Source organism: Poecilia mexicana, unplaced genomic scaffold (genome assembly GCF_051168715.1).
Source record: "Poecilia mexicana isolate PSO_F unplaced genomic scaffold, ASM5116871v1 scaffold_2, whole genome shotgun sequence".
In the NCBI taxonomy this organism is placed as follows: domain Eukaryota; kingdom Metazoa; phylum Chordata; class Actinopteri; order Cyprinodontiformes; family Poeciliidae; genus Poecilia; species Poecilia mexicana.
Window position 1 is genome coordinate 27,691,976 of NW_028263371.1, and position 16,938 is coordinate 27,708,913.

The window sequence follows — 16,938 nt, forward strand, 5'->3', positions numbered from 1 at the left end:
CAGAAAAAGATTCTTTGTAATTTTAAGTTCGCCCATGCTTTGATTAGTTTCATCAAAAGGCGTGGTCTTAACTAATTCCTCATTACTCAGACAATCATCATGGTGTATTGTAAGTATTCTGGGCATGTGTGTGTGTCTCTTGTGGTCGGAGTGGAATCAGATGAGGTGAGGCGGTTGCCAAAGAATGTTCTTTTGGGAAGGGACAAAAACAGTTTCCATCTCGGGTCAGTTCTCTGAAAGAGCAATACTCGCTCTCTGACTCTCCAAACCAATCGTACAATTCACCAGTAAGACAAAATGAAAGACTGATCGGTTTACAAACACTGCTGTCTAAAAATAGGATGCTCCACGTCACAAAGCACCCTTAGCTCATTGAAAATAAATATGCTTTGGAACAAAACTCTGGTGTCCTTTTTGTAGCTACAATCATTTGGAAAACCAGTGGAGTTGGCTAACCATTAGCTGTAGTTAGCAGTATTAACTAGACCACCCTGATTCTCCAGGACCTCATTTTTGACCGCAAATTTGGAAAACCTGCAGTTTTCCAGATTTGACTGTTTTTTTCCCCCTTTTGCTTTGCCAATTATTCTACAACGCTGCATTGCCTCCACAAGTGTTGCATCAGTTGGTGTTTCTTAGCTGACCAATTAGCTGTACTTGGTGTTTTCTTTAGCTGTGAGAGGAGGTGAGAGTATCTGGAAAGAGTCCTGAAAAAACAGACAACCTCCTTACAGAGAAACCCCCAGACTGTAATCTTCTTTATGCATGACGGTAACGCTACCAACTTCACTACCATCACACGCTTGATTTTGAACAATTTGTGAAGTTTCCCTAAAACTCTAAAGGTTTTTTTTTTCACCACCTGGATTAGTTTATTAGCATGTAAAATATGTTGGGGTTTTCTTCAGCACCGAGAGCTTTATGCGACCCTGGTCAGTGATGTAATCTGCCTACTTTCTTGATGACTCACAGAAGACCTTCCAGTAAACCTTCAGACATAAGCTTCATGTTCTAGTTTTTTTTTTTTCTTTTGGGCTGGGGATGTTATTTCGTCTTGTTCCTGTGTAACGAGGGGCTTCTGCATTATGTTCATCATCCCCTCTTGGACTTTGAGATCATGGTGGACAAATTTCCTTCACTCTTTATGCATTTATTTGATTGGATTCTGGTACTTGGCCAGCTTCCCATGTCTTTTTTAAAAGTTGCACTTCTTCTCCAACGCAGGCTGGATTAATTTCAGGCAGTGCTGCACGGTGACTTCAATACAGTGAGGAAATTTGTTTTGTTAGATTAGAGTCTTGTGCTTTAAAGGTCGCAGACTGATTCCATTTTGTCACTGCTACATTTCATAGATTGAGGTGCAGGTCCAGCTTTGTCCGGTGTTCTATAATTTTTTTTCTCTTTGGAAGGTTTCCAAAAGCTTTCTTTAGAATTAAAGGACAATGAGACGAGGACTCCACATTCATCTAAGGAACACAATAGATAACCGAATGCTTGTTTTTTTTTGTCCTACCTCTTTAGGAAACAGACCTTTTTTGTTGCTTACTTTGTGGGGCCATTTAATCTTCATTTATCGATTCTTAAGACAGAACAAATCAGCCAATCACATGGTGCGAGATTCCTATGCTCTTTGTCATTTCCCAAATCTGAAAAAGTCAAAAGAGACTTGCACACAGTTTGTCCTTTTTCAGTTTTGAATAATAAAATTATTACTCAACTGTAATTTAAGGTTATGTGTATTTAATCTTGGATAGTCAAGTTATAAATTAAGATACAGGGTTTTTTTGTTGTTTTTCTCAAGGCTTATGTGGAAAAAATAAATCTGTTAAAAAGCCCCTGTGCCACATTATAGATCTACAGAGAATGGTCTTTAAAGAAAAAATATCCACTTAGTAGCAATATGTGAATTTTCTTAGGAGTTGGTTCTGCTGGCATCTGAAGTCGTGTCCAGTCGTTTCAGAATCGGTATGTATTTTTGTACTTTGAAAAGTTATTCAGGATGGTTGTCATTTCACTTATGATGCTAGAAGCTAATTTTTCAATCAATTAATAAAATAATGAACATACATGTAAACAGCACTTTAAATATTCAAAAGATGAAAAAAGTGCTTTACAGCATAAACAAAACAAAATTGAACAAAAACATTTGAGTCTTTCATAAAGTCAGCCATGTTGCTCGTTTATTTTAAGCTCATTTTAAGTCTTTTACACTTGCCTTTTATTGTAAACCTACCCCTAACCCCGGTACACACACCCCACACACACATTTCTCAATATAGGAAAAGCAATACGCTCAGAGTTTAAAAGCAACCTTATTTTTAATGATCAAGAATGAATGGAATGCTGCAGAACGCCTCTGCTCTCGTAGGGTGAGACCATCACGGAGATACAGGACGACAGGGTTACGACTTGAAACGTTTCCTGGGGCCACGTGCACAGTGGGTAGTTTGGGTTTTGAAGGATTCGCCTTGCACATATGTGCAGATACACCCACAGGACGTTCATGCCTTGAACAGCTCTTCGCCAGCCTCCCAGGTTGAGTAAATGCAAATGGACAGATACTGGAGGCCATCGTACGCACCAAATATGTTGACTCCATCTGCATGTGGCATCTTTACAACTAAGAGATGCAACACTTTGTCGGCTGAAACTGGGGTAAAAACCTTCATACAGTCACGCACACTGAAATATTCTGTGTCGGTGTCTGTCTAGACGACCCCTGACAGTCTTTTTTTTTTTTTTTTTCAAGCTGACCTCTGGTTTTCTTGAGCATGGGGTTGCATTCATGACAGGAAGGATCTGGTTTTAATAAGCACCAGGAAGACCTACAGCTGGTCAAGGATGGGGGCTGGAGGGGAAGTAGTTATATTCTTTGTTTCAGAGCAATTTTTATAGAGTAAACCATTCATCCCAGGAGAAATAAATACCCTAAAAAGGTTTAAAGAAGGCAGCAGATGGAGACGGATTAAAAAAAGAAAATAGAGGGAGGGGCACAGGAGATAAAATTTTATGTGGTATCATTAGGAGAATCTGTTAATTCACAAGAACAAAGTTGATTATTCTGTTTCTGTTTCTGACTGAGTAACTAGAGCTGAAACTTAATTGTATGAACTGATTGTAGAGAGAGCGGGGAAAGCAAAGCTTGAGGTACATCAAAAAAAAAGAGGCAAACAGTCATAAGAGATGATTGTGACTCACTAACTCAAACTGAGGTCAGACAATCTATGGAAATATTTTGATTTGCTCATGCCTCTGTGTCCCTAATAAGAAGCATGAGGCAACTGAGGTCATAGTGAATCATAATGTTCTTTGAGTAAACAGTAGCTGTGGTTGTATTTAACCAATGACCACTTATTCTTCTAAGAGAGAGAGAGGATTATCATCCTATTTTGCAATCATAACTAAAAAGAATAAAGATCTGGAGCGTAGCTGAACCTGAAAGCAAATTCTGTTTCACATCGGGGAGCCATCTAAACCCACTGCCTTAATCTGAGAGCCTGAGGTCTTTCTGGAGCTCCGATTCTCTGTAACAACACACTAACCGGTGAACATGTCCTTTTATAGTAAGACGAGCTCATTTTTTAAAGCCTGAAGGCACAAATATGTATGTGCAGACAAGAAAACAGCCTGTTTACAACAAACAAATGGGCGCATTTGCACATGTGCATGTATACATGTCAGGCAGCATTATCATTAGCCGCTAGCATGCCTAACATATCCACAGTCTGTCTAGAGAAAAGTCACATCATCACCTCTTATCCTCCGCCCAAAGCGGCTCCGCGCTGCATCAGATGACAACTGCGTAAACCTTCAAAAATATTCCTTTAATTGTAGAAATCACTCACCACATTTGGATTAGTGAAGGTTTTAAATATAAAAAAAAGACAGATAATATAGCTACTGTTTTATTTATGTTACAGGAAATCCCTTTAATGTTTGCGTTATGTATTTTATTCTTATACACTTACATGATGTTTGACTTTCATGGTTCAGTTGACTCCAATTGACTGAACAAATTATCGGCGACATGATTTACGAATGCAGTGCTTCACAATCTTCAAACCTTGAATGTTTGAAGGTGGCATTTAGTTTTATTCCATGCATAAAAACACAAATGACAACATTGGGATAGTTTCCAGCCTCTAAACCCTCCAAATGCGTTCTGAAATGTTAGCTTCATAATCACCAACAATTTTCCACACTGATTTTGTTTTTAATAAACTTTTTGCTTGGTGTGAAATATAACTGAGATGTACTGCAGCGAAGCTTAGACAGATCAGATTTGTCTGTCACTGACTGGAAGCCTTAATCACATTATCTAAAATCTAAATCTTAATCAGATTTCAACTAACTTAGACATCTCATCAGTTACCTTCTATTGGTCTAAAGATCTACCAATTATGTTTTCAGTGCATCTTGCCAGCATTGTGTACTCTAGAACCGATATCCAGAAATCTGTGATATGGTGGGATGACTCAATGTTTATGAAAACCACATATGTCTGGTTCATATCAGAAACTACTTAGTGAATAAAAAGCTGCTCTGAGAGGCAAACTTACCTTTAAGCTGATATGCTATTTCAAGCACCACAGCATAAATTTATTATATTAAAATTCTCATCCACTGAAAAGAAACATCTGGCTGCCATTTTGGATCGGGCAAAATAGGGTGTAATGATGCATAAAACTGTGCTATTTTCCTTTTTAGGCAAGATTAAAAACCGGTTGAGTTTTAAAAATCGTGCTTGAAGTTCAAGGAATCATCTTATCTGAAAGGTGATCACCTGCAAGATAAATACCCACAATCCTGTTGGAATCAGAACAAAACAAAAAAGACTTTCTTTGTAAAATTGTCTTTTTTGGGGGTGATTTTAGTAAATCACTGTCCAGTTTCTGAGACGTTTGAAAAGGCATATAAGTGATTATAAAATTATGTTTTACTAAAATATAGTTTTCAACAATGATAAACAAGCATCTATAACCACAATGTCTGAAATCTCTTGGGGTAATTACTCTGCATGTTTTCCTGACAATAAAAAAATCCCAATATTTTGAATAAAAATGTGCCTTCATTTTACTGTCAAGGATAACTGATGTGCCTACAGAAAATCTGTGCAGGAATTGTGTCCTGAATGGTTGCATACATGTAGGAAACTGATTTAATAGATGTCCAAGCTATTAAAACAAAAAACTTCCTTCACTTAACTTAAGATTTAGCCATAGAAATATTCACTTCATGATCCGAAATTCCAAGCAGGAGACTTTGCAATCACTACGTCTTCTTCAAATAGACTTTTTTTTTTTTAGCTCTGATGCCCTGGTTCACTGCTCTAAACGTCACTCTAAAACAACTTGCAGCAATTTCCATGCCTGCCTTTTGTTAACCTTTTCTCTTTGTGTATTTCTCTATTTTGGATATGGAAATGAATGTAGCTATCATGAGCTGCATGCCTGAGCACATCAGACAAGAAAAAAAAAGTTGTAAAAAGTGATGATTTATACCCTTTTAAATGACATTTCTATAATGGTGACCTTTCCAGAAGACGGTCCCCGTTTGCCTGCAAATGATACAGTTAACTGAAAATGAACCCATTTGAGCTGACATGAAGATTCCCGCACAGAACGAAACGTACATCCTAATTTAGGCAAACACATGTGACGATTTGAAGCCGGTATATTTATTTATAAAGCCAAATATTTTTACAGTCATGCTTCCTTAAGATTAGCTTTCCCCCTGTGGAAAAAATTGACTTTTTCCCAGGTGTGCTGAATGACGGCATGGAGTATGAATAAGTCATAAGCGAAAGTCAAGCTCCCGGGCCCCAATGGCTGTCGCCCCTGCTGTGTAGTGTGTGAATATGTGTGTGGTGGCTCATCTAATGTCATGATTAATGTCCTTTGGGCTTCCTGTTGCAGAGAGAATTTTCTGATTTATGGTCGTGCCGCCGCCTGCGACGGCGAGGACATGCACACAAACTCGCACTCATGCTTACTCCTATTTTGGTAACATCTCCTTTGACAAAATCTGCATTTGGGAAAGTAAAGTAAAATGTACTAAAAGTGACTGGCAGGAGTTAAGCACCGGAACTTTAATCAAAGGACATGCATTTTGTATGAGGGGTTGCAGGTGGCTTTACATAGTTTCAGAGCTGGTGATTAATAATTAATTGCATAAGTGATGGACTCAGTTGGATCATTATTGGCATGAAATATTAATCAAATCTGTCTGGCTCATGTCTGATTTGTATGAAGCTGAAATTATTGTCTGGTGATCAACCTGTTCAAGGCACCCAAAACTCTGAGGACCAAGAGAAGAATGCAGATTATGCCTATAAAAGAGAGTCCTGGTGGGTGGCTGATGATTTTTGCTTTCTCACATCATTTATAAAATAATTTTGTAAAATGTATGAAACCAGACATCAGATTAAAGTATTTTTTATCACTTAATCTCATAATTACAGTGGAAAATAAAATGTCTCCTCACTTCAACAGCACAGCCGTCTCACAACTGAATGTTTTTTTTTTTTTCTTCCATTTGAACTTGCAGTCTCAATAAAACAAGTTCACATTGAACGTCTGTAGGCATAATAACTTGGAACTAATTTAAGACATATATATAATTAAGCAACTTTATGCTGTCCTGCTGATGAGGAACCTTAGTTTGGATACACAACTTGACCATGTGCAACTTTTTGTTTTATTGCAGATTCAAGAGGCAAAAAGAAGTTATGACAATACCTCTGGTTTTTTAAGGACATTTTGAAGTGATGTGGAGAAAAGCAGAGTAAGGTAGGTTGTTAAATCTTTAGAAGTTTTTTTTTTTTCTTTCCCGGCTTTGTTGTTGGATAGTGTGGCCATGACAAGTTTTCCGGCAGCTAAGTATTTTCAAAGAAAGCTTAATTGAAGAGGAAAAGATATTGTACGTCGTGTAGACAAAACTCTGAGACGGTTCTCATGCAGTATTTAGATAGTGATGCCAACAGGCAGTTATGCTGTCAAACTGAGGAGCATCTCAGGAAACACAGCTTCTTAAAGTCACTGACATTTGCTTCAAACATGCTGGGGCGCTCTACGTGTCTTGCTTTCCGATCCATCTTGAACTGTCCCCTCAGGCGAAGCCAACACCTTGTTTCCATTCTCCTATCATCGGCGCAGATAAATACCACCAGGAACAAACAGAAAGACCCAGTTTTCCAACTCTGGTATAAACAGAACGCAGATTTTCAATCTATAAAAAAATCCTCACAGCACTTCCCAAGAAAACAAGGGAATCTAAACCTGTGCAAAACACGGAATATAAATAGTTGTTCATCTGTAAGAAGTCGCGCAGAAATCCATAGCAACAGTTTGTGAATATAAGACTGCAGTCTAGCAACAAGGGGAATCACTTTCCCATAACTGCTTACTTAGTTAGTCCAACCAGAACACATTGACCCAATCCAGCTTGTAGGACATCTATTGAATCTTTGCTCCAGCTAATCAAAGAGACAATTAAAGCTGTCAGTACAGTGTGCACTAAGGGGAACCGATAACTGGCACACTGAGCTGCACAGAATTTATTCAGGCCATAGTGTGTGAGCAGGTGCTGCACTTGGAAAGACGGTATCATTCTTCAAATGTGGAACTTGTGGAAAAACTTCAACCTTTAATTTGTGTTTTCAACCCCTTTACATGCATGTATTGCATGTTTAGACCGTCTTCTGTTGTCCTCAACAAGCACAAGTTCTTTAATTGGTTAGTCTTTGTTTCACTGCAAGTTTGGAAAAACATCCAACTTTCGCAATACTTGGTTTGTGGTGTGCAGCGATGCTAATGCAAGTTAACAGAAGTCACTATTTTAACTACAATGACCAAATTCTGCAGTCATTCAAATTACAACATCAATCACTCAATTTAACTGCTTTATAAAGTATCATTTAGTAAACAACTTCCATCTGAAAGTCATCGCTGAAATTGACGCTTCTTGGACCCGGCATTGTTTTTCTAATTTGTTATTGTCAGTTTTGGTGACTGTATTGTGTTCCTAGTTAGCAGGATTGGCTAACCATCCAATAAGTGTGGTTTTCTGTTGCTGTAGCCCATCTACCTCAATATTCAACACAATGTGCATTCAGATATTGTTTTACACATGCATCGGTTGTATCGCAACTGTTTATTTAAGCTGCTTTTTTTTTCCATCTATATGAACAAGACTTCCTTTTTTGTCAACACACCTGCTGCTCACAGAATGTTTTATCTTCCTTTGGAGGCTGAGAAATTCTTGTGCACTGAAAATCAGAAGTTTCCAAAGTATTCAATCTAGGTCGTCTGCTACATTCAAAGTTTACTTGCATCCTGTTATTTGGTTTGAACTTTTGAAAGTCATCTTCACCACACGAAGAACCCTAACGGCATTCTGCTGTCGCGATCGGCTGATTTGGCTAATTGTGTTATCAAGCAATTGAACGGGCGCGCATCAAGTGTTGGGTGAGCACATTTGCATTTTCGCCTCCATTGTCTTTCAGTGTCGGTCTCAGCTGCAAGCTCCCATGGATGTGGCTCCACTTGTAGAAATATTCTAACACTTTAAACTCTCGTTGGACCCTTCTAATGTTCTGTAGTGGCTTGCACAAAAGGACAATATGTCGAGTGAAGCAGATTCCCAGCACAGCTGAAGAACAGCTTTGCAAAAGCTGTGTGGTTGGCAGAGATGGAACTGAACAGAGCACTTGACTAGTTCACAGCCCATCTTATCACTGAGTGTCTTTGGCTCTCTAAGGCTTTGTCATAGCGCAGATTAACATTCAAGTCCCATGTTTGGTCACCCGAAGAACAAACCAGTCCATTCATATTTCCCAACGCCCCCCCGGGTGGATAAAAAGAGACCACTGCAAATACATTGCCGCAAATTCTATTTGTGCTGCCACCCACTTCTCTCCAAATTCGGCCCGACGCCTTTTTTTTTCCTCCATTCAAACTCGCTTTCTTCGGTTTCGGTATAAGGGAAGGAAGTGGCTGGAAGCCAGTGTTCTGCTGCTGGGGAGCTGAAACATGAATGCCAAGATGGATGGGATTTTATAGCTGGAATGTTGGGGGGGTGGGTTGGCCGGGCATGAAAAAGATTTGACACACTGGCACTCAGTGATGCCAAGGCCCCAATGCTCGACACCCTGCTGAGCAGCAAATATAGCTGAGAGGGTGTTATAACTGGAAGTAATTTCAGCAGATCAGAGAGGGAAGAAAAATATTAAGCTTTTAAAAACATCAAACATGCAATAAAAAATATCTGGATTGTATTTCCAATTGCATTTTAGCTAAAAATGATTTCTCATTTGTACAAAACGTAGTGAAGAGAGTTAAAGAGATTTACGCGCTCCACTCAATTTTCCTCCGACACCATCCGCTTAGAAGTTAATGCATACTGCTGGTTTGTCACACTGCTTGTTTTTAGCTCGGCACCCATAGCTCCAGGTATTCCCAGTGTCACCTCCTGCTTCTTTCAACCAACACTTTCCCTCCCACACATGTCAGAGCTGATAAGAGAGTGAGGTTCATAGTATAGAAAATATGAACCTGGAGCGCTATAAGCAGCCATTTCTGAGACCGTGATGACTGCCTGGAGCTGTTGATACAGTACAACAGAGTGATGTACAGCCAGCCCAAGTAATGAGCAACCTAGGCTGCTGAATAGGTGCCTAAAATCATCAGGGGTTCCATTTATGTTAGGAAGACTGTAATGTATTTTTGTCTGGGTAGAATATTTTGTTGTGGAATAAATAAACATTCTATAATCTCTTCATATGCTGAAGTAAAGATAAATTGATTTGGTACATCAACAGGTGAAACTAATATATTCAATCCAGCAGATGGACGTTATCAGTGAGTGATTGGGTGACATTTTCAAGCCTTGACTTCTCCCGAATTTATCACCATCGGATTTAAAAAGCGTGTCAAACTCTGCTTTGAAAACTCTAGTCTTTAAAACGCAGCCCGACTTTGTATCACCTAAAGAATTTTAAAAAATTGAACTTTGCGTTTGAATCAAAGTGGCGTGATACAAATCTCATTTACAATAAATAAAACATCGACTGCCGAGTTGAAAAACGAGTGAAGAAAACGCGCCGCTAACCAACAGCATGAATGCATTTAATTAATCTTGCTGTACAGATCTGCTCTGCTACTCACAGAGAAACGCAATACTTTCTGCACCACCAACTAAATGCATTCCAGTTCATTATTCAATACTTAGCTCTGTGTGTGTTTCTGTGCTGGTGACAAATTAAGCCCACACAGATTTGCTGCAGCTATGTTGCCAGATTGTAAACATGTGCACATCGATAAAGGAAAACACTTATATTGTCTTCTAAACTTGAAACAATCTTAGTGAAAACCTTAGCAAAGTTGTCCATAATTCATAGGAGCACGTATACCGTGTTTGTATTATTTATTTGCCATGTCATGTGCATTTTACTGCTTTACAGTGAAGAATGAGGGAGTATTTAAATTCTCATTGAGTTTTAGGTACACCAGAAGGGAGCAATTCATCATGTAGAGGGATTTACTTTTTTAAAATGTTTTTGAAGGATTGGTGAATAAATTGTGTTTGGATGCAGCAGTGGAAACTGTCCATTAATCATCGCCCCTTTCTTCTATATAAGTTTTCAAGAGTTGGTCTATTGACTTAAACAGCCGTTTAATTGTCCAAAGTCTTGTTTATGTAGCTGAAAATCATTTCTGTTACTTTTTCAGGAGACTTTTTTTGGTATGTATTCGAAGAGACCCAAATATTTATGAATTATTGCCTCAAACTGAGAAAACATCTATTAAGGTCAAAATAGCAATACATGTTAATTAAAAATAAATACATTTATTTAAGCAATAACAAAAATAAGAGTCTCCGCTCTCGCGTGGTTCCCTCTGTATCTGACTTGAACTTAAAAAAAAAAAACCGTATACACTACACTCTAAATTTGCAGATGATGGCCAACAACAAAGATTAAAAGGGGTCTGTGCTGTCCAATCAAGCAGCTTAGCCATTTTTATGAACATAAAACAAAACAATGTTTTGAAGTAAACAGAAACTTAATTGGTTTTGTGTTTTTTCTTTCAGAAAAATATCTATAGAATGTATAGGGTAACAAAATATTTTTATTATATAACAAGCCGATATCAGACTGTATTTCTATATTGAAGGTTTTTTTTTTATGTATAGTGCAGCATCAATTAAAAACATGCATTATACAGCTAATGATGGCCAAGTAGCTCAAGTTCACACCCAAAGACAAAAGCCGCTCTGGAACAATGATGGCTACAAACACACGCACACACACACGTGCATTCGACTGCCAAGCTGAGACCGCATGGAGTAATTAACCCCTGAATTTCCCATCATCCATTTGTGACCAACTCCACCCTTCAGATGTTTGACATCCCATCTTAATGTGCCACAAAGGGGAAGAAAAACCTCTAAACCTACAGCCTATTGAGGGTTTTATTTTATTTTTTTCCCCCAGTAAATGTGAATTAGGCAACAAAGGAGGCACTTACATTGGAGAGCCTCACATGGTCCTCCGGGAGATAAAAGAACCGGGCAGTCACTCCACTCTCAGAAAACAATAGAGACATTGAAGAAAGAGCAGGAGAGCCGGGGAAAGTGAGGGGGCGAGAAAGACGGCAAGTTGGAGACTTTGGTTGAAAAAAACAACAACGTGAGAGCAATAGGAAGCAAGTTTATCCATCCACAGACACAGCATACAAATCAAAGCACTCGGGTTCTTTTCCTCCTCCTTCTGTTCAGCTTTGTCCCCCCACCACCACGACCCGCGCCTTCAGGTTTGACTTGTCATGTGCTCCGGCTCAGGCAAGCGTGAAGCGGGCTGAAGAAACCGAGGTTTGATCTCGAGGTTAGGAATGTCATACTTCCAGTAGGAGAAACATGATTTCTTTTTTAGATTCCTCAATTTGATCACAACTCAATACTAAATGGGGTGGGCATTTTGCATATTGTGTCATTGGCATCCGATGATGCAAACTGCCTCTCTTCTGGTTACAGCTTGCCCCTCCCCAACCTGCTTTTAACTTTCAGTGGCTGTCACAGAGGGGAGCAGCTGAACAGAACAACTAATAGTCCCCAGGTTCACTTTGAGCACTTCAGGATGAAAATAAAAACTAGAGAGTAGCAAAAATCTAAGACTTATATAAATTTCCATGGCATTGTATGAAATCAATTAAGCAAAACAACCAAACTAGGCATCCCCCTGAGAAAATAATTCAAATTAAAAAATACTATAGAGTTCTGGGTGATTTTCAAATATGATTGCAAGCTCTGTGCTGAGAAGACTATATCCTTGTCACTTTTGCTGACATGCTCCACAGCTTGTATTTCTGGGTGAATGTCCCAACTTTGCGAAACAATGCCACGCTTGACTTGTTGACGTGACTGAAAATTGACTCAGTTACACATCTTGTCATGATATCATGAAGTGATGAAGTCTCAAGTATTGACATAATTATTTTTAGACAGGAAATGTCTCTGCCTGTTTCATGGATGTCAGTGACGCCGTACAAAAAAAAAAAAGGGTAGATGTGTGGGCATGTTGACTTGACTGACAGGTGTCTTAGACTATCACACTCAGCTGTTTTATTTATACCGTGTTGAGCATTCGGAGTATTTTAGTGGCCCCAGATGCTGCGAATGGATGAGTTCTTGCAGAAGCATCAAAACATGTAAAACTCAGAAATGTTAAAATATACAATCTGTTTACATGAGGGGGATATTTTATGGCATGAACCTTTTTTATAAGCTCAGATAGGGTAAAACGCTCTCTCAAAACTTTTATTAATACAATATATGATACAAAACTCAACACCAATGCAGGAGTGTTTCAGACTGCCATATTTTAAAGCTGCCACATATGTGTTTAGAGATAAACTGAAGCCATATGGCTAAATAGAAGAGATTAACCCTTTTACTAATGTTCTGCATGAGGACAGTAATTATGCCCCCTGTTGACAGGAACATGGTTTTAAAGACAGAGGGTGGTCTAAACAACAACATCAGTCGCTAAGTTGAGCCCCATCAAAGAGTTTGTATCCTGCTGATGAGCGAAGACATTCCTATTCATCAACTGATTCAGTGATGGAAGAGAAGACTGATTACACCGACTAATGAGATGCGCTGTTCTCTTTAGAGAAGACCGTTTAGTGCTTCGTGAGGATTTCAGAGGACGTCTGGCTGATTTTCCCCGTAGTTGCTTAATCATGAATATGGACATAATCCTGATAGGAGAATTTGTTTCGTTTCCTCTGAAACGTCTTATTCTGCATATTGCTTTGATATGTTCTTTTGCATACTGTAAACAATGAGTGCGTTTAAGATGAGGCAGAGTTCAAAGCTGCTTTTCGTTTGAACTCTTTGGAAGCTGCAAACGACCAGCTTCATTGTTCATTGGGGGGACAATGAGGACTGGGCTGCGGCCGTCTTCATTGTCCCCCCAGCTCTAACACTCAGTCCTCAGGCAGGCATTCCACAGCACCCTTTGCTGCGTTTTTAACGTTTTTTATCCTTTCGTTGAAGAAGTCTATTTGCCCATTGACACTTCAGGAGCGTTGTCAATTGCTTTAAACTACCTCTGTTCAAATGTCCTAAAGTACCTACCTGCTTTTACATGAATATTATGTATACGTTCCATTTTTCCTGATGTTATTTCCGTCCTCACCTTATCAGTGTCACATGTATTTGTGAGACACACTGGTGAGTCAATCAGTGCCTTTAACAGACTTTGGACTCGTTATACTGCATTGCGGCTAACAATTCGGATTACTGGATTCTACTGTGAAAACCTGCATTGAATCTAGAAAAGAACAAGCTTGAATAGGATCACTGGGAGCTGTGGCTTAAAGTCTCTGCTGCTGACAAACTCCTCCTTAGGGTTGTGTTAGAGAAAATAATGGAGGCGTCTTACACTTTTGGTGTGCTTAATTTTAAAGTTTCTATTTCTAATTTATGTTATATCCACCAGTCACCACAAGGTGTACTGGGTTCCAGACCAGCACTTTTACTTCACAATGTATAAAGATACCGAAGATAATAGATGAAGAATCCACATAGTGTATTTTCAGTCGTTGAGTTGAAAACTTTTGGTACACCATTGTATCAGTGGGGAGTTGATATTCAGCAAGTGACTTGTTTTAAAACTAAAACAATTATTTAGAGAACAGATTCTAATGCTTGAGGGAAGTTTGAAATGCCGCAAAATTAACAGGAAAGTGTCCAAAGCTGACAAGAAACACTGTCTATTGACATTATTCTGATAATTTTGCACATGTGGAAATGAGAATCTAAATAAGTCTAGATCAACTAGATGAGCGTTTTGATGTTGAGGATGGACAGATCTGAGTTTGTGCCTTTTCCACTGCAGCTGGTGGTACAGTTTATTTCTGCTGTGGATCAGTCGAACACCTTCAACATGCTTCGATGATAATGACGAATGAGATGATATGTTCTAGTCCGAGTCACTGCGTGAAGTTTATTTCTGTGTTGACAGTTTGCTCACACATCCCAGGTGTGCTCTGCACACAGCTTGAAAGAGAAACAAACAGGTCAAAGCCGCTTGAAATTTAGCATCAGCAGCTTTTCTTTCTCCGCTTCATCTTCACATGTGGGGGGTCAGCTTTATACCGTTGGGACGTCACTGGCATATATGCAAGGCCTGTTGACCCATTTAGCCCATCTGTGCTGCAGGAAAAAAGTACAAGAAAGTATTTTTTTCTTCTTGGAGATGAATCATAGAGGTGACTGTTACATCATGATAGTGTATTTCACTTTATCAGCTGAGCCAAACTGCCTGTTGGGACTTCATCAAAAAGTTGTTCATACATCACCAGCCTTCACAGCATGGCAGCAGTATTTTGGGTCAAACATCAATGTGAATCAGCCAAAAAAGAAAAGAAAAATTATGACGGTGTCAGATGGCAGATATTTTTTGCACAGGTTGCCTAAATTTGCATTTGATAAGAAAACTGTCAGTGAACCGTTTAAAAGAGAAAAACTATTCCGTAGAAAAAATTAGCTGATACTTACTATATTTACAGTATCTTACAATAAACCCTAAAGCATTTTCAGATACGGCATTCTTCGAATGTAAATGAATGAGGGGTTAAATGTCTCAACTTTAATAGAACTATAGTTGGTTTCTGGAGAAAAATATTTGTTCTGGTGTGACTGGATGCCAGTGCTGCATTTGACACATCTGATCATAAGTTAGTTTGGTTTTAAAATGTTGACATCTCTGTTTTCAAATCTTTTGTGCTCCTTTTAATGCAGAGGATAACAAAAACCAATGTTACTGTGTCATATGTCACCACTGTTCAGGTTTAGGTATATTTCTTGAAAATGTGGGGATTTTCTGTATTTTATAAGCCATTTTCTGGATAAATGTTTCCACTACATTGGAACAGCCATATGCTACAACAAAGAAAAATAATTGTTGGAGGAACAACAAGGGTATTTTACATAATGTGCTCTAAAAAGCAGATCATCCATAATGAGGAACAACTACTGACTTGGGATCTTATGTAACTCAAAGAAAGCAGCTACAAAGAAATGACATGATAGTTGCGGGTTGAGCCCAAGGGCATCACTTACTGTATCCTTTGGGGCCAGTCACTATCGGTGTGTCATTAAATTACAAGACTTGTGTGTCGAGCTGGATTTAGTTTAAATTCCTTGTTGACGTTAGCTGACAATAGCCTATGGATGACCTACTTCCTTGTGATTTTGAAACTGGTCTACATTATTTAAAATAAGGGAAACTCTTAGTGACATTTTCTTTCCAAATACATGCATCAATGCAACATATATATATATATATATATATATATATATATATATATATATATATATATATATATATATATATATATATATATATATATATATGCATCAATTAATCTGCTTAAACAATGAAGCAAAACCATTTGTCAATAATTAACTAAATGTTATTTTTTGTAGGGCTCTTCCCTGTCTCCAATGTTTCAACCATGTATCCAAGCTTTTATTCTGTCACGCTATAAGACAGGTATTCTTTAAAACAAGAAATTGGTGAATAAGTTCATATTTTTTATAATTTATCTCTAATTATTCCTGGTTCAAAACTACAAATACAGCAGGCAAATACAGCAAATAAAATATTCATACACCCGACTAATCCTTAGTTAAAATATCCTTTAGCAATGTTTGCTTTGTGCACTCGGCTTTGCGAATCTCCCCTAAGCTCCTTCAAGCAACATGTGACCAGGTACGTCAATATTTTTCTCATTTGACAGTGAAGCTTTTCTCCAGAAGGCATTTGACTCGTTCTTGTGGGTGTTCAGTGTCTTAATCAAGTTATCAGTTGTAGAGCAGAGGCTTGTTTCATCGCTGGCATCCTCTCTCTCCATAGCAGTGTGGTATTTGCATCACTATGGAAAGTTGGACTATTTTCCAGTAGATCTTGATGTCAGAATTGAGTCTTTGTGGTTCTTGGATTGTTCCTGATCGTCTAAATCAATTACCGTTTATGGCAACTACCAGCAAGTGATGATAGAAATCTCGCAAAGAGCCAACGGTTCAAACATGCCAATCTCATCCTTTTCTTTCTCTCGCCGTTTGTTGTGTTTTTCTCCTCCACAGCATTACAACACATTTCAGCTCCACATCCCCTTTACCCAGTCGTATGTGACTTTCATGAGCCACATTACTTAGCATGCATCTGTCTCATCCCCATGCCTTCATAACCCATGACGACGCCTCAGGGATAAGGAACATGTGTGTGTGGGGGGGAGGGCCAAGAATGTCACGACCACTTACTCTTCTGCGCCTGCCCTTACTGCCTCACTCCCTCCACCCGGGGATCTCCTTTAATTACCCTATACGTGCTTTACCAACTGTAGCCGGAGATGGACTCAGCTGTGGGAAACA

The 16,938-nt window shown here is 38.8% G+C and overlaps 1 protein-coding gene across 2 annotated transcripts in view; it reads left to right on the forward strand.

The window, feature by feature from the left end:
- The window catches only part of LOC106917008 (MSL complex subunit 3), a 193,549-nt gene that overhangs the window by 93,421 nt on the left and 83,190 nt on the right, over positions 1 to 16,938 (forward strand). For both annotated transcript variants that reach the window (XM_088013588.1, XM_088013591.1), the window contains one exon: positions 6,706 to 6,788. The gene's annotated coding sequence lies outside the window, so the exon portion shown is untranslated. The remainder of the gene's footprint in view (positions 1 to 6,705; positions 6,789 to 16,938) is intronic.